The sequence below is a fragment of the Athene cunicularia genome (assembly GCF_003259725.1).
Source record: "Athene cunicularia isolate RWA chromosome 15 unlocalized genomic scaffold, athCun1 chr15_part1, whole genome shotgun sequence".
NCBI classification, from domain to species: Eukaryota; Metazoa; Chordata; class Aves; order Strigiformes; family Strigidae; genus Athene; species Athene cunicularia.
In genome coordinates this window covers 11,968,332-11,981,408 of record NW_020799121.1, presented here as the reverse complement: position 1 = coordinate 11,981,408, position 13,077 = coordinate 11,968,332, and the positions used below count along the sequence as shown (strand labels likewise).

The 13,077-nt window shown below is 45.7% G+C and overlaps 1 protein-coding gene across 7 annotated transcripts in view; it reads right to left on the bottom strand.

Annotated features, from left to right (window-relative positions):
* NCOR2 (nuclear receptor corepressor 2) overlaps window positions 1-3,891 on the bottom strand; it is a 203,274-nt gene extending 199,383 nt beyond the window's left edge. For 6 of the 7 annotated variants that reach the window (XM_026859568.1, XM_026859572.1, XM_026859573.1 and 3 more), the window contains exon 1: window positions 3,787-3,891. The gene's annotated coding sequence lies outside the window, so the exon portion shown is untranslated. Of the gene's footprint in view, window positions 1-3,536; window positions 3,579-3,786 lie in introns of those variants that run through there. The other variant, XM_026859569.1, reaches the window with a different exon arrangement.
* Window positions 3,892-13,077: the final 9,186 nt, after the last annotated feature.

Genomic DNA, 13,077 nt, shown 5'->3' with positions numbered 1-13,077 from the left:
ACTGCAGATGCTGGCTGATCAGTCAGTCTTGGTGTTTAGTCTCTACTCAGACACCTCCAAGGTCGCAGACAACATCTCAACTGCCTCCTCCCATCCTCTTCCCACCGTTTTCTCCTAGATTCACTTTGTATAAGCCATGGTGGAAGCAGCTGCCCACCCCTGAAATCCACTGCTGACAGGTGAGGGATGGCTGCATACAGCACACTATAGCACAAGTACACTGGGGGAATGAACCTGTAAAACCAAACCCATGCTTCTACCCAGTGACATGCTTGCTGCCAAGGGCTTTTCAGAGTAGTTTTTTTTTTTAAAAAAAAAAAAAAAAAAAAAGTAACTGTACTTCTCTTGCTTTCTCTCTCCACTGTCTGCACACCTTCTGCCACCACACAACTCCTCTTTCACTGATGCAGCAGAGATTTGATTTCTGGACTACAGCACAAATTCACTGACAATTTGGTCCAACCCAATTGCACCTCCCCAGTGGGACAACAAGAGCTAAAGACCATCCCAGAAGGTACAGCAAACTCTAATCAAAATCAGAGCCATGGCAAAGGCACGAGGCAGTAATAAGCTCTGATAGAATTCAAATAATTAATTTATTATGGCACCTACGAATTAGCTGTTTCAGGCCAGCGTCCCACCTTAAAATCACAGACAGTCCAGGGCACCATCCCCAAGCACCCCAGCAGAGGCTGTAAAGAGAACAGGATATCTGCACAGCCCTCAAAATCCACACTCCTGGGCTGCAGCTTCTAGGGAAGCCCTAAGGACCACCTCATGGTCCAGGCACTCCTGTTTCCACCACAGAGGAAAGAGAAATTGGGATGGTGGTGGCACAGGGAAGGAGAAAATAATAGCTCGGGAATCCACAAGCAGCTTGTCATAGCATTCAAGGGAAAAAAAAAAAACACAACTTCTCCAGGTAGTCACACAGCCAGGGACACAAAGGTCTTGGAGAGTTCCTTCACTGGGTCATGAACTTTCACAACGCCATTGCAAAAACAGCCCTGAGGAAACTCCCAAGGAAAAGTAAGTGGATGCAAGAGCGAGCTCAGCTGAGGAGTGCCAGAACTGCTGTCGATCACATTTCGCCTGAGCACATGCCCAGCCCTTCACACACAGGCTCCTTCCCCCTCGCTGCCCACCAAGCAGCACGACCACCCCCTGGACCTGCATCCAAGCATCCCAGGTCCTGCCTTGCACCTGGAGCATCGCACGGACCAGGGCTCTCCACTCCCACCCAGATCTGCATCCTGCAACCTTTTCCTAGACAGCTGTACCAGGCCCTCTCCCCACTCACAAGTGCTGCTCAGGCATCACTTGCAGCTCAGTGATATTTCAGGGACTGGTGGTCATCACTCCCAACCACCCCAAGAGAGACATTTGTTGCCTTCTTGCTCTTCCAGCCATGTCTCGCAGTGCGTGGTATAAACTTTAAGAGGCAATGACCTCATCGGAGCTGGGAAGAGGGAGGTGGGGGAATTGGCTACTTGCCACCTTCTCATTTTTCACATAAAAAAATAATTTATGAGAGAAAGCCCATTTTATTCATCTAAAAAGAAAAAAAATGCCATTAGAAGCAGCAGGCCTGCCCTGGAGTGCATCACTTGTACAGCAGCTCCTGGAGCAGCACCCACCTGGGGTGGCACAGAGCGGGAACCCCAGCACCCCTGTATCTCCTCCTCCCAGGCACTGCCCTCCAGCACCCCTGCACACCCCACTGCTCCACCAACTACTCAGGAAACATTAGGATACAGTGCAAGCATCACCTCTTCTGTTCATTAATGCTGACTTCCCCTGTAAGCACAGGGAGTGACTTCCAACTCTAATTTGTAACTGCTCCAAAAGGGCAATTAAATAGGCAAACCGTGGCTGGCAACTGGGATTTCGGTTCAGCTCTCTGGGCTCAGGCCATCAGACTCTGCAGTGAGCAGTAACTTCAAGGCATGTCATTAATTTTGCCCAGACATGTATCGCACCCTATTTCTGAACACACATATAGCATGTGTGCGGCACTCTGTCGATGCAGGATACACGAATCCTGAATACTCACACATTTTATATACTCATATTACTTATGTTATAGATTCACACATACATTACTCATAGCTCTTAAGAACAGAACATACAGTTCATCTTGGCATGAATCCCAGAGGAAGAGAAAAAAAAAAGCCTTGAAGTAACAAATCTAACTCGTGTTGAGTCCAACAGCATCTGTGGTAGAAGTTAGTGCAGTATTATGGATCATTAAATTATTGAATTATTTTGTATAACACACCCATGTGTCTCTGATAATGCCAGTCAAGCCTGCTGTTTCAAGAGAGGTTTTCTGTCTCAGAGCATGCCACCACTCTCCCAAGGTTTTGCCTGTAACTGTGGGAAACTACAGAAAACAGTTTATTTCTGCAGCATGCATTCAACAACCCCTCACGTACTTCAGTTGCACTGAGGAACCCCTGTATTTCAAGTTAAGGCCCAAAAATGTTCATATGGGACTGTAACAGCCCCTAAAAAGTGCAGTATCTCTAAAGTTAAGCTAGAAGTTAAGCGTGCTAGCTAACACTGGACTCTACTCTCTAGAGCAGGCTGGCACAGCAGTAGGGATATTTAATCTGTACACACCATACAACAACGGCAAAAAGTCAGATTAGCATGGACTGAGAATGTGACTCCTTAGTAGGGCACTGTGCAATGAAGAAAACAAAAAAACCAAACCAAAACAAAACAAACAAATAAAAAAAAAAAATCACAGCACACTGCAGCTTCTATATGCCTTTGTAACCTCCACAGCAAGTTTGCAGCGTATCAAAGCGTTCTTCATACCCGCTCGGAACATTTCATCCGAGTCAGGAGCTTTACACCCAATGTCAGAGCCATTGGAAAAGTCAGAGCTGTAACATTCTCATTTACTGGAGGAGAACTGAGCACAATTAAGCAAGGCACAGCTCTTCCCAGCTCAGGCAGCCCCAATCCAGCTCCAATCCAGCATCCCCCTCCTCAGCTGTGTCTTTCCAGCAGCAGCAAAAGCACCATCCCGCAATCTCTCCCGGGCGAGGGATTCCCACTGCACCAGAAGCATCCTCCCTCAGGCTATAGGACCACGACCCTTAAAACCAGCAAAACCACCCAACCCCAAAGTTTTTCGAGCAGAGTTTACCAGCAGTAACTCCGTTTATGCGACAGCCAGCACAAAAACAGCAGCTGCAGACTCCCACTGGCTTGACCGAAGTCAAAACACCGCGCGCTGCTTTTCAGGCAAACCCAAATTACAGCATCATCTGCTGACTGTTCCCAGGACGAACAAACCCACATTAATTACAGGCTAAACTTTGCAATTCACCTCTCAAAGGCACGAAACATCAGCAAAACTGCTTTGATCACACTGACAAATCCCTCTCCAACCAACAGAGCAACGTGTGAGACCAAGACATTTAGCAAAGAAACCCCAAAACTTTTTTCTCTCCTTTTTCCTTGTTACTGCCCTCCCCCCAAAAATACACACTCCAAACCAAGGAAGGCTGGAGGGATAAAATCACCTCAGAAAGCAGCAAGGGCTCACAAAACCTCGCACTTCACCTCCGTCAGCAAACGGCTGGCCACCTCCAGGCTACCGCAAAAGTGTATTCTCAGCCTCCAGCACTAAACACTGTTTCTGTGTCGCCGGGCCAAGTCCCAGTTTTTCAAAGCAACTTCTTTCTGCTGTGGCCTAGTTTAGCTCTCCAGACAAAACGCCACCAAAACAAAAGCAGCCCAGCAGCCCGGGGAGGGAAGGAGGGGGGTACTTACCTAGCAGCATCCCCGCATCACCTCTGTGACCTCCTGCATCTTTAGCAGCCACCCTCTCAAGTTCAAAATAAATAAATAAAGAGAGGCCACACAGCCTTAAAACCAAGCTGGAAATGAAATGGAAAGCCTGTAATTATTTCTCAATGCTCCTGCCAGTCTCAGCCTATAAACACAGTGGATTACATAAGTCCACCCCTCCTGTTTTGAAGCCAAAAGTATGAGCTTTTCCTCCAGCTCTGGCAGCAAGTAATAATTCCTCGTCGGCATGGCAACGCTGGCTGGCTTCCAGCAGACAATGGGCAAGTTGAAATACTGCTACGGCCTTTTTATAGCTTAGCTCTGAAAAACCTCTAAAATATTAGCTATCTGATGGCTAACCCAACTCGACAGCCTCTCCTCCTTTAACCATTTCCTTTCTGCAGCGTTGCCTGGTGTCACCCAGATGTACAGGTGGTGGTGCAGGGGATGGTCCTCTTCCCAGCGACAGCACACAGGGACCATTTCCCATTTAATGGATTTGTTGACTTCTCACCAGCACAGCATCTGCAGTAACTGCCACAGACTCAGCACGATGTTTGATTTTTTTTTTTTCTGTTTTTATTTCAGTCTGTTACTCAGCAGGTACGTTTGCTCTGCTGCATTCGCTCCAGCAAGCTGCGCACAAGGTTCTCCGCTCAACTAGTGCAGTTTGAGAGAAAACAGACAGCAAAATAACTCTTGTGCATGCAATTTTGTCACTGCCCTCCCATGTGAGCAGCGATGAGGCTTGTGGGGCTCCATCCATGATTTGCAGAGCTGCGGGGAAGCAAAATGCTTTACAAATCCTCCCGCTGCCAAGTTCTGGGAGAACTCACCCATCCTTTGAGGACAGCATTGCAGAGATGCCCTGGAGAACCAGCTGCACTCAGGATGCCCTGTGCCCATGTTGCAGTGTAGGGCAACCTGCCCATACACAGTTTGGGCTTGTTCTGCAGCTGAATGAGTTAAAAGCACTAACACACGCCAGCAAGACTGAGGGCCAGCAGCAGAACTCAGAGAAGACACTCAAGACATCATTCAAGTCAACGGTGTAGTGAAGACTGCTGAAGTTAAGGAGCCTCATGATTGAGTTTCAAGTAAATCCTACCAAAATGAGCAGCTAACACAAACACGCAGCAGCTCTCAAGATCCTGTCAAGTTAATATTTACCCTTAATATGCGTACAAAGCTGCCCAGGATGACCCCGCTATCTCCACCCCTGGCACAGCCCCTGACCATCTGAAGGCCGGCGAGGTCCACCCCACCAGCCTCATTTACACCTCAGAGCTGGAGCTCAGCGACTGCCCTGCCATACGCTGGCTCACTGCAGCTCCCAGTAAAACTCACCCTGAGGGCTGGGAGATCCTCTGCAATTTGCTGAATTTTGCAAGTTAGCAAATAAGCAAAGAAAACAATAGAAATTAAAGAGAAAATTAAAAAATAGCAGAGCCAAGGCCACCACAAAAATACAGTTAGCTCCCTTCTCAGTGCTCAAAATAGTGTTGCCAGCGTTCACAATCCGGCTCCAAGCCTGGCAACAGCTCTGGGAAACCCGAAGGCTCCTGCTCTGCGTTGGTGGCTGGTGACTCTCCACGGCCAACCCTTCACTCACAGGCAGCCCGCTGCCCCCCCATCTCAAGAAAAGGCTTGAATGCACAACCCATGGGAGCCTTTAACACTCGAAAACCAGAAGGCAAACAAAAAAAAAAAAAAAAGAACATTTCTTTCTAAATCTCATTAAGTCGGAGAGCGCGATTATGATTTTTTAATGTGCAAAGGTGATAACGTTGCTTGGAGCTCTAGTTCAATTAATTATTTTATGGGGATAAACATACTAGGAGACACTGACTGTAAACCACAGAGGTTCCTTAGTACCTGTCAGGCTCGCAGCTGCTCAGCCTTTGCTACAAGGCTGCACTTCCTAATGCCACAGAAGAGCCTAATTCTCACAGCAACTATCTGAAAGAGCCAAGCAATCTTCTTAGCACAAACCAGGATGCACCAAACCCTGGCAGATGCTAGTTCTTACAGCAAAGCGTCTGAAATGGCCCAAAGTAGCAGTTGTTGCTGCCGATAATTAAATGCACGTTGTGCTACCACAGAGCCAGGCAGAGCCACACATGAAGGAGAAAACCAGAACTGGCACATAGCATCTACCTGGGTCCCGTGAGCTGAGAATGGGCTGAATTTGACACGTCACCTTAAATCTCTTAATGCTGTTTTTTCAAATGAGAACTCAGGGACACATGACTGGAACACCTGCATATTCCAGGGGAGAATAGTAGTTGCTTTTTTAATTTTTAATGGCGAAGTTTCTGCATTCCACCCCTGTAACAGGCAAACAAGCCACAGAGAACTAAAATCTAGGAACCTGCGTGGGATGGGATCTAGCCCAGCCCTGCTGAAGGCTGCAGACATACAGCTGCATTTCCTACTCTGCCACTCCACTGAAACCTCAGTGGGTCTCAGGGATACATTCCTGAGCAGACCATATTTGATTCCAGTCCCCTGTCCCATGCCCCACAACCTCCTCCACAACTTGCTATTGTCAAGATGACATCTAAGTACATAGCTACAAAATACCCTGTCCCCAACATGAAAAGAAAAAAAAATTATTTGGGAAAAACAAAGTTGATGCTTCCTCCTGGGCATAATGCACCACGTGCATATGCCTGCAAAGACGCAGCACTTTCAAAGCAGGCACCAAGAGCTCCAGGAAAAGAGAGGATAATAAAGTTAAGAGTTGAAATATCTAGAGAAACCTTGCTATCCTCACAGACCAAGCTCCCCTCTCCGGGCAAGGAACATCCCCACCATGACCCCAGACGTGTGATCCAAGATGGGGAATAACAAGTTACAACTACAAAGCCCCGCTGAAACTTTAAAATGGCATCACACTACACATGCTCTTCCAGCTTAAACCCTTAATTAAAGAGACTATTCTTTACAGCACTGGAGTTACTCCAACTCCCATTGTTAAATTTAAAATAAAACCCTGCAACCCCACAGCATCTGTAAGACATTAAAACATTCAATACCGACTTCTTTATTCAGCTTTAAGACATCATTTAATAATTTTTCCTCTCAAACCCCAAATCTAAGGATTTAAAGAAAATAACCAACATCACCTCTTACAGGATGCTTTAAATTAGCCTTCTGCAATAATATCCTTGACCTTTAACAATTCAAAACCGATTAACTGAACACTCGATCATGTACAGCCTCCGGACAGACTGCAAGACCAGGATGTGTTCAATGCTGGGTGCCAGGACGAAGCAGACTCTGTAGCATGGAAGCCAGCTCCAAATACAATCCATTCATGCACAGGGATAAAACAAGAAAGAAGGCAGATTTGACCACAGAAAATCACCATGAAGACAAGAAAAATACATCAGAAAGCCAATTCTGGTCATTACTAATACAGCTGGAACCACAAGCAAGAACCTTGTCGTTACAATCTCCATTATTCCAAGGTGGGTCTTCACTTCTCCTGCTCTCTCTGGAAAAGAAGCCCCTTGCAGCCACTTACAGCTCCTCTACCACCACTGGTGGAAAGCACACGTTCAGCCACGGCAAGGAATCCAGACATAACAATTTTTCTGACCGGACCAGGAGAAGAACTTGAGCTGAACACCAGCCTCTACAAATCAAGGGGAGCCTCCATTCACTGCATGGGGAGCAGGATTTCAAATACAGTCTCTGAGAACATCAGCCATTCACAACAGCCTCTGAACACGCATTAACAGACCATGACAAACCTCCACGTTTTCATAAAGCCCATATCACTTTAACAACACTGCTGGTATTCCTCCTGTAAGCAGTTTCACATCCGCAGAAACATTTTGGAATGGCAAGTGGAAGATGAGAAGACCTCAAGATTACCACATTGCAGTGCAGTCCCCTACAACAGAGGCATGCAAGAAGGTGCCCTGGATCAAAGAGGTAGGTCCACAAGGTGTGTGGACATCCCCAACCAGCACAAGCTCAAGCGCATGACTGGATTCTGCTCTGCTCAAGGTGTACCTTGTCCCCACGAGGAGCCTGCCTGCGCAGGGTAGCAGATCAAGGACCAGTTCCCACCAGCAAGCAGCCAGCCTACACGCCAGTCAACTGCACAGGCACTGTCATCTCTGTCTGGGTGATAACATTCACAGATACTCTTGCCTGCTTGCTCACCAGCAGCTCTGCTGCGCCAAAAACATGAAAAGGGCAGTGAGGTTTGCAGAAAATCCTAAGTTATCTCCAGCAGTTCCCACAGCTAATTAAACTGTTCAGTCATGCATGCTCTAAAGTTCATAAAATTAAAAAAATAAATAAATCACAAAACCAAATACAAAAGCCTGACAATTAGTGGAAGCAGGTTTGTTTGATGAACTCTCCCCCACCTGCCAAGTAATTCTGTGGCCACAGTATCAAAACTTTCAGGCATCTCAGTCTTGTGCACTGATCCTACCACGCAGCTCCCAGCCTCCTACGCCCACAGCGACATGGCCAGGGCTAAAGCACCCTCCTGCTCTACAAGCCAGAACCTTCAAAAACACACCCAGCCCCAGGTAAAATTACACGCTGGGAATACCTGCCTCTACTAGCGGAGCCTGCAGCAGAGAAAAAGCTGCGCACAGGCCAAGCCACGTCTTTAGGAACAGGCCCCAACATCAGAAAATGCTGCTAACGCAGACAAAACAAGGAAGCACGTGGCATGTACGTAGGAACCAAAGGATGCTGGATGAGGAACACAAAGAAGGGAGGATGTGGAAAAAAGACTACTCATTCAAGGATCTGTACAAAAGCTGGAATTACTAGGCAGTGTCCCATCAACTGCATCAAGAAGTCCTGCACCGGGGTGTATCCCATGGACTTAATGAGCCAACGTCAGCAAAGCAGAACTGAGGTTACACACACCCAGAACTGGCACATGGTAAGTAGCTGTAAAGGAAAAAATCTGCACTAGTAAAATGATAGCTTAAGGGGGAAGGGGGATGCATGGGGGGTGGGGGAAGAAGAACCCAAAGGAGAGTGATAGAAGTACTTCATCACATCTTTTAGAGAAACAAATCAGAAAAAAATAAAAGCAGAATCTAATCCCAAGCATGCTATACCAGTAAGAGTCTTCTGTCTAATTGTTTCAGTGAGTTCTGGATCATGTCCTTGCCAAAGGCACTGCCTAGGCTGTTAAAAAAAAATTTAAAAAGCATCAAAAACTAGTCCCTGAAAGGCATACTATTACAGCACACAGGACCCTAAATATCTTCCCGAGAGCTGCAGAAAATGTAAAAGGCCACATGGACAAACAGACCCTGCATGCAAAGCAAGAACTGGTTAAGATATTCAATAGCTAAGTTACAAAACAGAGCAAATCCCAGAAAGACCAAAAAAATCCAGCTAGCTCAGGCTGGATGTGGAAATAGGAGACGAGTGAGACAAGAAGTAGAAATCACTCTTGTGCAAGCCAAAAAGCTAGGTACAGATTTGAGGACAAGTGTCCAGCCACCAACTGGAAGAAGCAGTAGTTCACAGGGATTTTGAAACAAGGCTGAAACCCAGCAAATGTTTCCAATTTGTTTTTTAATTCAGGAAGGGGTAAATCCATAGCCAACCAACCACCACACCAGTCCTCTGTCAGGGGGCTTGGCATTCCCTTATTTGCAGTCCGAAACAGAAATATCCTGTCAAGAAAAAAAACAAACAAACAAAAAAGTAAAACAAGAAGAGGACTGTACCCTGGTCATGCAATTCAGATGCTTCCCAAACACACACCACAGTTTTCTGTTTATTTTCAGCTGGAGCTTCCCTTCCACATCCACCTCCTCCCTCCTTCCACTTACAAACTGATATGCCATTTAAGATCTCCTATCTGCTGGCTCTGCCCACTGCATCCTCAGCGTTTAAAATAAGCAAGCTATGACAAACACCGGGTAAACCCAGTCACTATGAATATTGCAAAAGCAAAGCAGCTGAGGGGTACTGAGTCATATGTTTCAATATTTTGTCCCCAAGAGCTCGGCCAATCCATTTAGCAATGGAGCAGGACTCTAATAATAGACACAGGGATACACAGGAGATAAATGTACACAAGACAAAAATAAACCCCAGCCTTGTTATAATTTTAATACAGGAGCTAAACTGGGAAATGATAAATGAAGACCGTTTCCACAGTTGAGTCAAGAGGAAAATTTAACTCCCACCAGCCCAAGAGCAAACACACACATTCAAAACTGGATGGGTGACTTTCAGAAAGCTAAAGGATTGGATAAGCATTACTTTTCAAATAATTTTTCCTTGTTTCAAATTACACCAAAAAAACTCAGTGCTTTACTGTTTTCCAGGGCAACCAGAAGTAGATTTTAAGCAACTGTGCCTATTCTCAGACATCAAGTGCCTGCAGTTGTGGGGCCAACATCCATCTCAAAAAGCTGCTTTCAGCTCCCTGAAAGTGGTGTAGCTTGACAACAGCTCATTTTGATCTCAGTCAGTGATCTCAAATTAAAGCTTTAATACACTCATACAGAGCTATGAACTCCTACATACATTTTTTCCTTTATGAGTTTTAGCTTGTCTCCAGTCTACATGGTTAACCACACTCCCCCCACAGCCCCTGCCTTCGCTTTAGAAAATAACCTTTGGTGTTTCATGAGATTAACTATTTCCCCATGGAAATTATATGAGGGATAACACTTCCCACACGAACACCCAGAGGACCCTCAGAGATTTCACAACCTTAAGCCCTGTGTCATCACAAGTTATACTTTTGTGTACACAAACGAGTGTACGATCAAACGAGGATGCAGATGGAGGGACTGTAGGCCAAAGGAGAGCTATGATCCTCTGACCTGGCCTCTGACCAGATGTCTCCAGCCCAGGGTTTCACCCAGCAGCTCGAAGACACTCCCCAAACCTCCAGGCATGGGAACCACCGTGTTCCTCATGAATCTGCTGCAGCATTCATCACCCTCCCCGACCACCCAGCCCCTCCTATGCATGACCCTGTACAAAGCCAGGTGCTCCTCAAAAGGAGCTCCAACTTCGCACAGACATGGCTTTGCAACTGGCCACAGTGCTGCCTCTCAAAGGACAGCAGCTGCCAGCACCAGGATCCTGCCATGTACAGCACGACACAGAAGCAGTCACACCAGCGGCTCTGCAGGTATCTTGGCAAATTCTTTGCTCTTGAGCCATGGCTCCAGTTCCCAGGATGATACCAGATCAGCTCTCTCATGTCCCTGAACACCTGAAGGGGGACTCCAGGCAGCCCTGGTATTTCTACCATCAATTCTTTCAAGCTCTGGCTTTGCAACTCCACAGGTACAGGATTGTTATTCAAGTGTGATGCAAGATGGGCCAGAGCAGATCTTTAACCATGTTCAAGCCCTTCCTCTGTTGAATGACTGCTTGACCCTCTCCTCCTCCCTTACAAGCCAGCCCTGCCCATGGCTTCAAAGCTCATTAAAAAGTCTACATGGGGGCTAATGATCACAGGAGCACCCTTCTTCAGGTGACTCTCAGACTGAAAGAAAGTCCATGCTGGCAGATCATTAGCAAAAAGATGAAGCAAAAAGATGAAGGCATAAAAAACTGCTCAGAAACCCTGTCCCTATCACTAACTCGAGAATAGGTAGGACACTTCTAGACAGTACCTAGACTTAGACTTCTTTCAGTGAAGTAGGACTGGACTAGGCTGAATTTCATTGCATGTTTATCTCTGCTCCAACCATCCTACTAAAAAGGAGAAAACAGTCATGTTCCAGATGGGAGGGACTTTTTATAGCAAGCCATGGATATTTGGCACACTTTGCTGAAGGTCTTTCATCATGCACACAAGGTACAATGCTATCTAGTAATCTGAGGAAACATCCATGGGTTTTTCAACCTCCTCTAGAAATTGAGATTCAACAGGAAACCACAAATATACCAAGCAATTAATTTTTCTTTACCAAATGTTTCCAGTCATGTCGCAATTTTAACAGTAAGCAAACTATTTGGGTTCTTTCCAGTTCTTGTGCAATGATGTTCCTCATTTTTCATTTTATTTTTTAAATAATCTGGCTGAGATTTTTTTTTTTTAAAGAGTTTAAAACAAGTTAGGAAGTCAGTGTGAACAGAGCATACTCTCCCCACTAAATATTTACCCCCCCAGAGGTTTCCATATCACATAGCAGAGGCTTTGTACAAACAAGCAAGTAAAGAAATTTCCCAGCTAAAAATACGACTAACAGACTAAGAAATAAGAGCAGAACAACATATCTACCGACAGGCAACGCCAAACTATCTGAACCACATAAATAAAAGTCTCATTCAAACATCCCCCCCCCCCCCTCCAGGAGAACAAAGAAACATTAAGTCTTACTTTCCTGGTGTATATTTGATCAGACCTTCTGTTAACACAATATGACAACAGCAATGAAGGGAAGAATATCACAGCTAAACAACCGTCTACCATTCCCCTTCCTTCTGCCGAGTCCTTGCTGACGCAAGGATGGAGCAGCTGCTGTCTGTTTTTAAACAGCTCCATATTTCATAAGAAGCTGCTGATTTCTGAAAGGACAGAAAACCCAGCCAATGGCTTACAAAATAAGAACCAAATGAAAGCAATTCAGGACACACTATTTAAACATCGTGTCCATTTGCTCAGCTTCCTTCCAACATACCACCGCAGCTGAAATTCTTCAGACGAGTTCATTCTCTGTCTCAGCCTATTCCGTTACCACCACAAGCACAACTTTGAAGTATTCATCTAAAACAGAGCAGAGGACACTGAAAAAAATCCATCCCGTGTCTCTAGATAAGAAATCTTGAAATATGGGAAAAAACCTCATGTGTCCACCTTGATGCGCTCACAGAAACTGCTTCTGCACCAAATTAACATTACGCTCCCCCTGCTGCGTTTTCTGCTGCTGAGGGACACTGTATCAACATTAAATGGCTAAGTGGGGTGGGAAGACTCCCTGAAGGACCCAGCCACACATCTTGAACTTTTGAAAACTTACCAGCAAAAGATATATATTTATATTTGTTTATTTTTAATCAAGGACTTTTTATCTGGGAAGCTCCTTATCACTACTGAAATTCCACACTTAAGTCTTCTTAAAAATCTATATCACAGGATACAGGTCACTGCATATTATGACCTCAGAAGAAAGGAGCTTAAACCTTTTTTGACTCTGCAGCTCTCACTTTGGCTGTTAAAAGCAATGGGTTATACCAGGCAAGCCCCTACTGAGGGGCTCCAGACGCCTGCTGTCTCCTTTCTAGTTAATAGCTGCTGTAAGAATACTG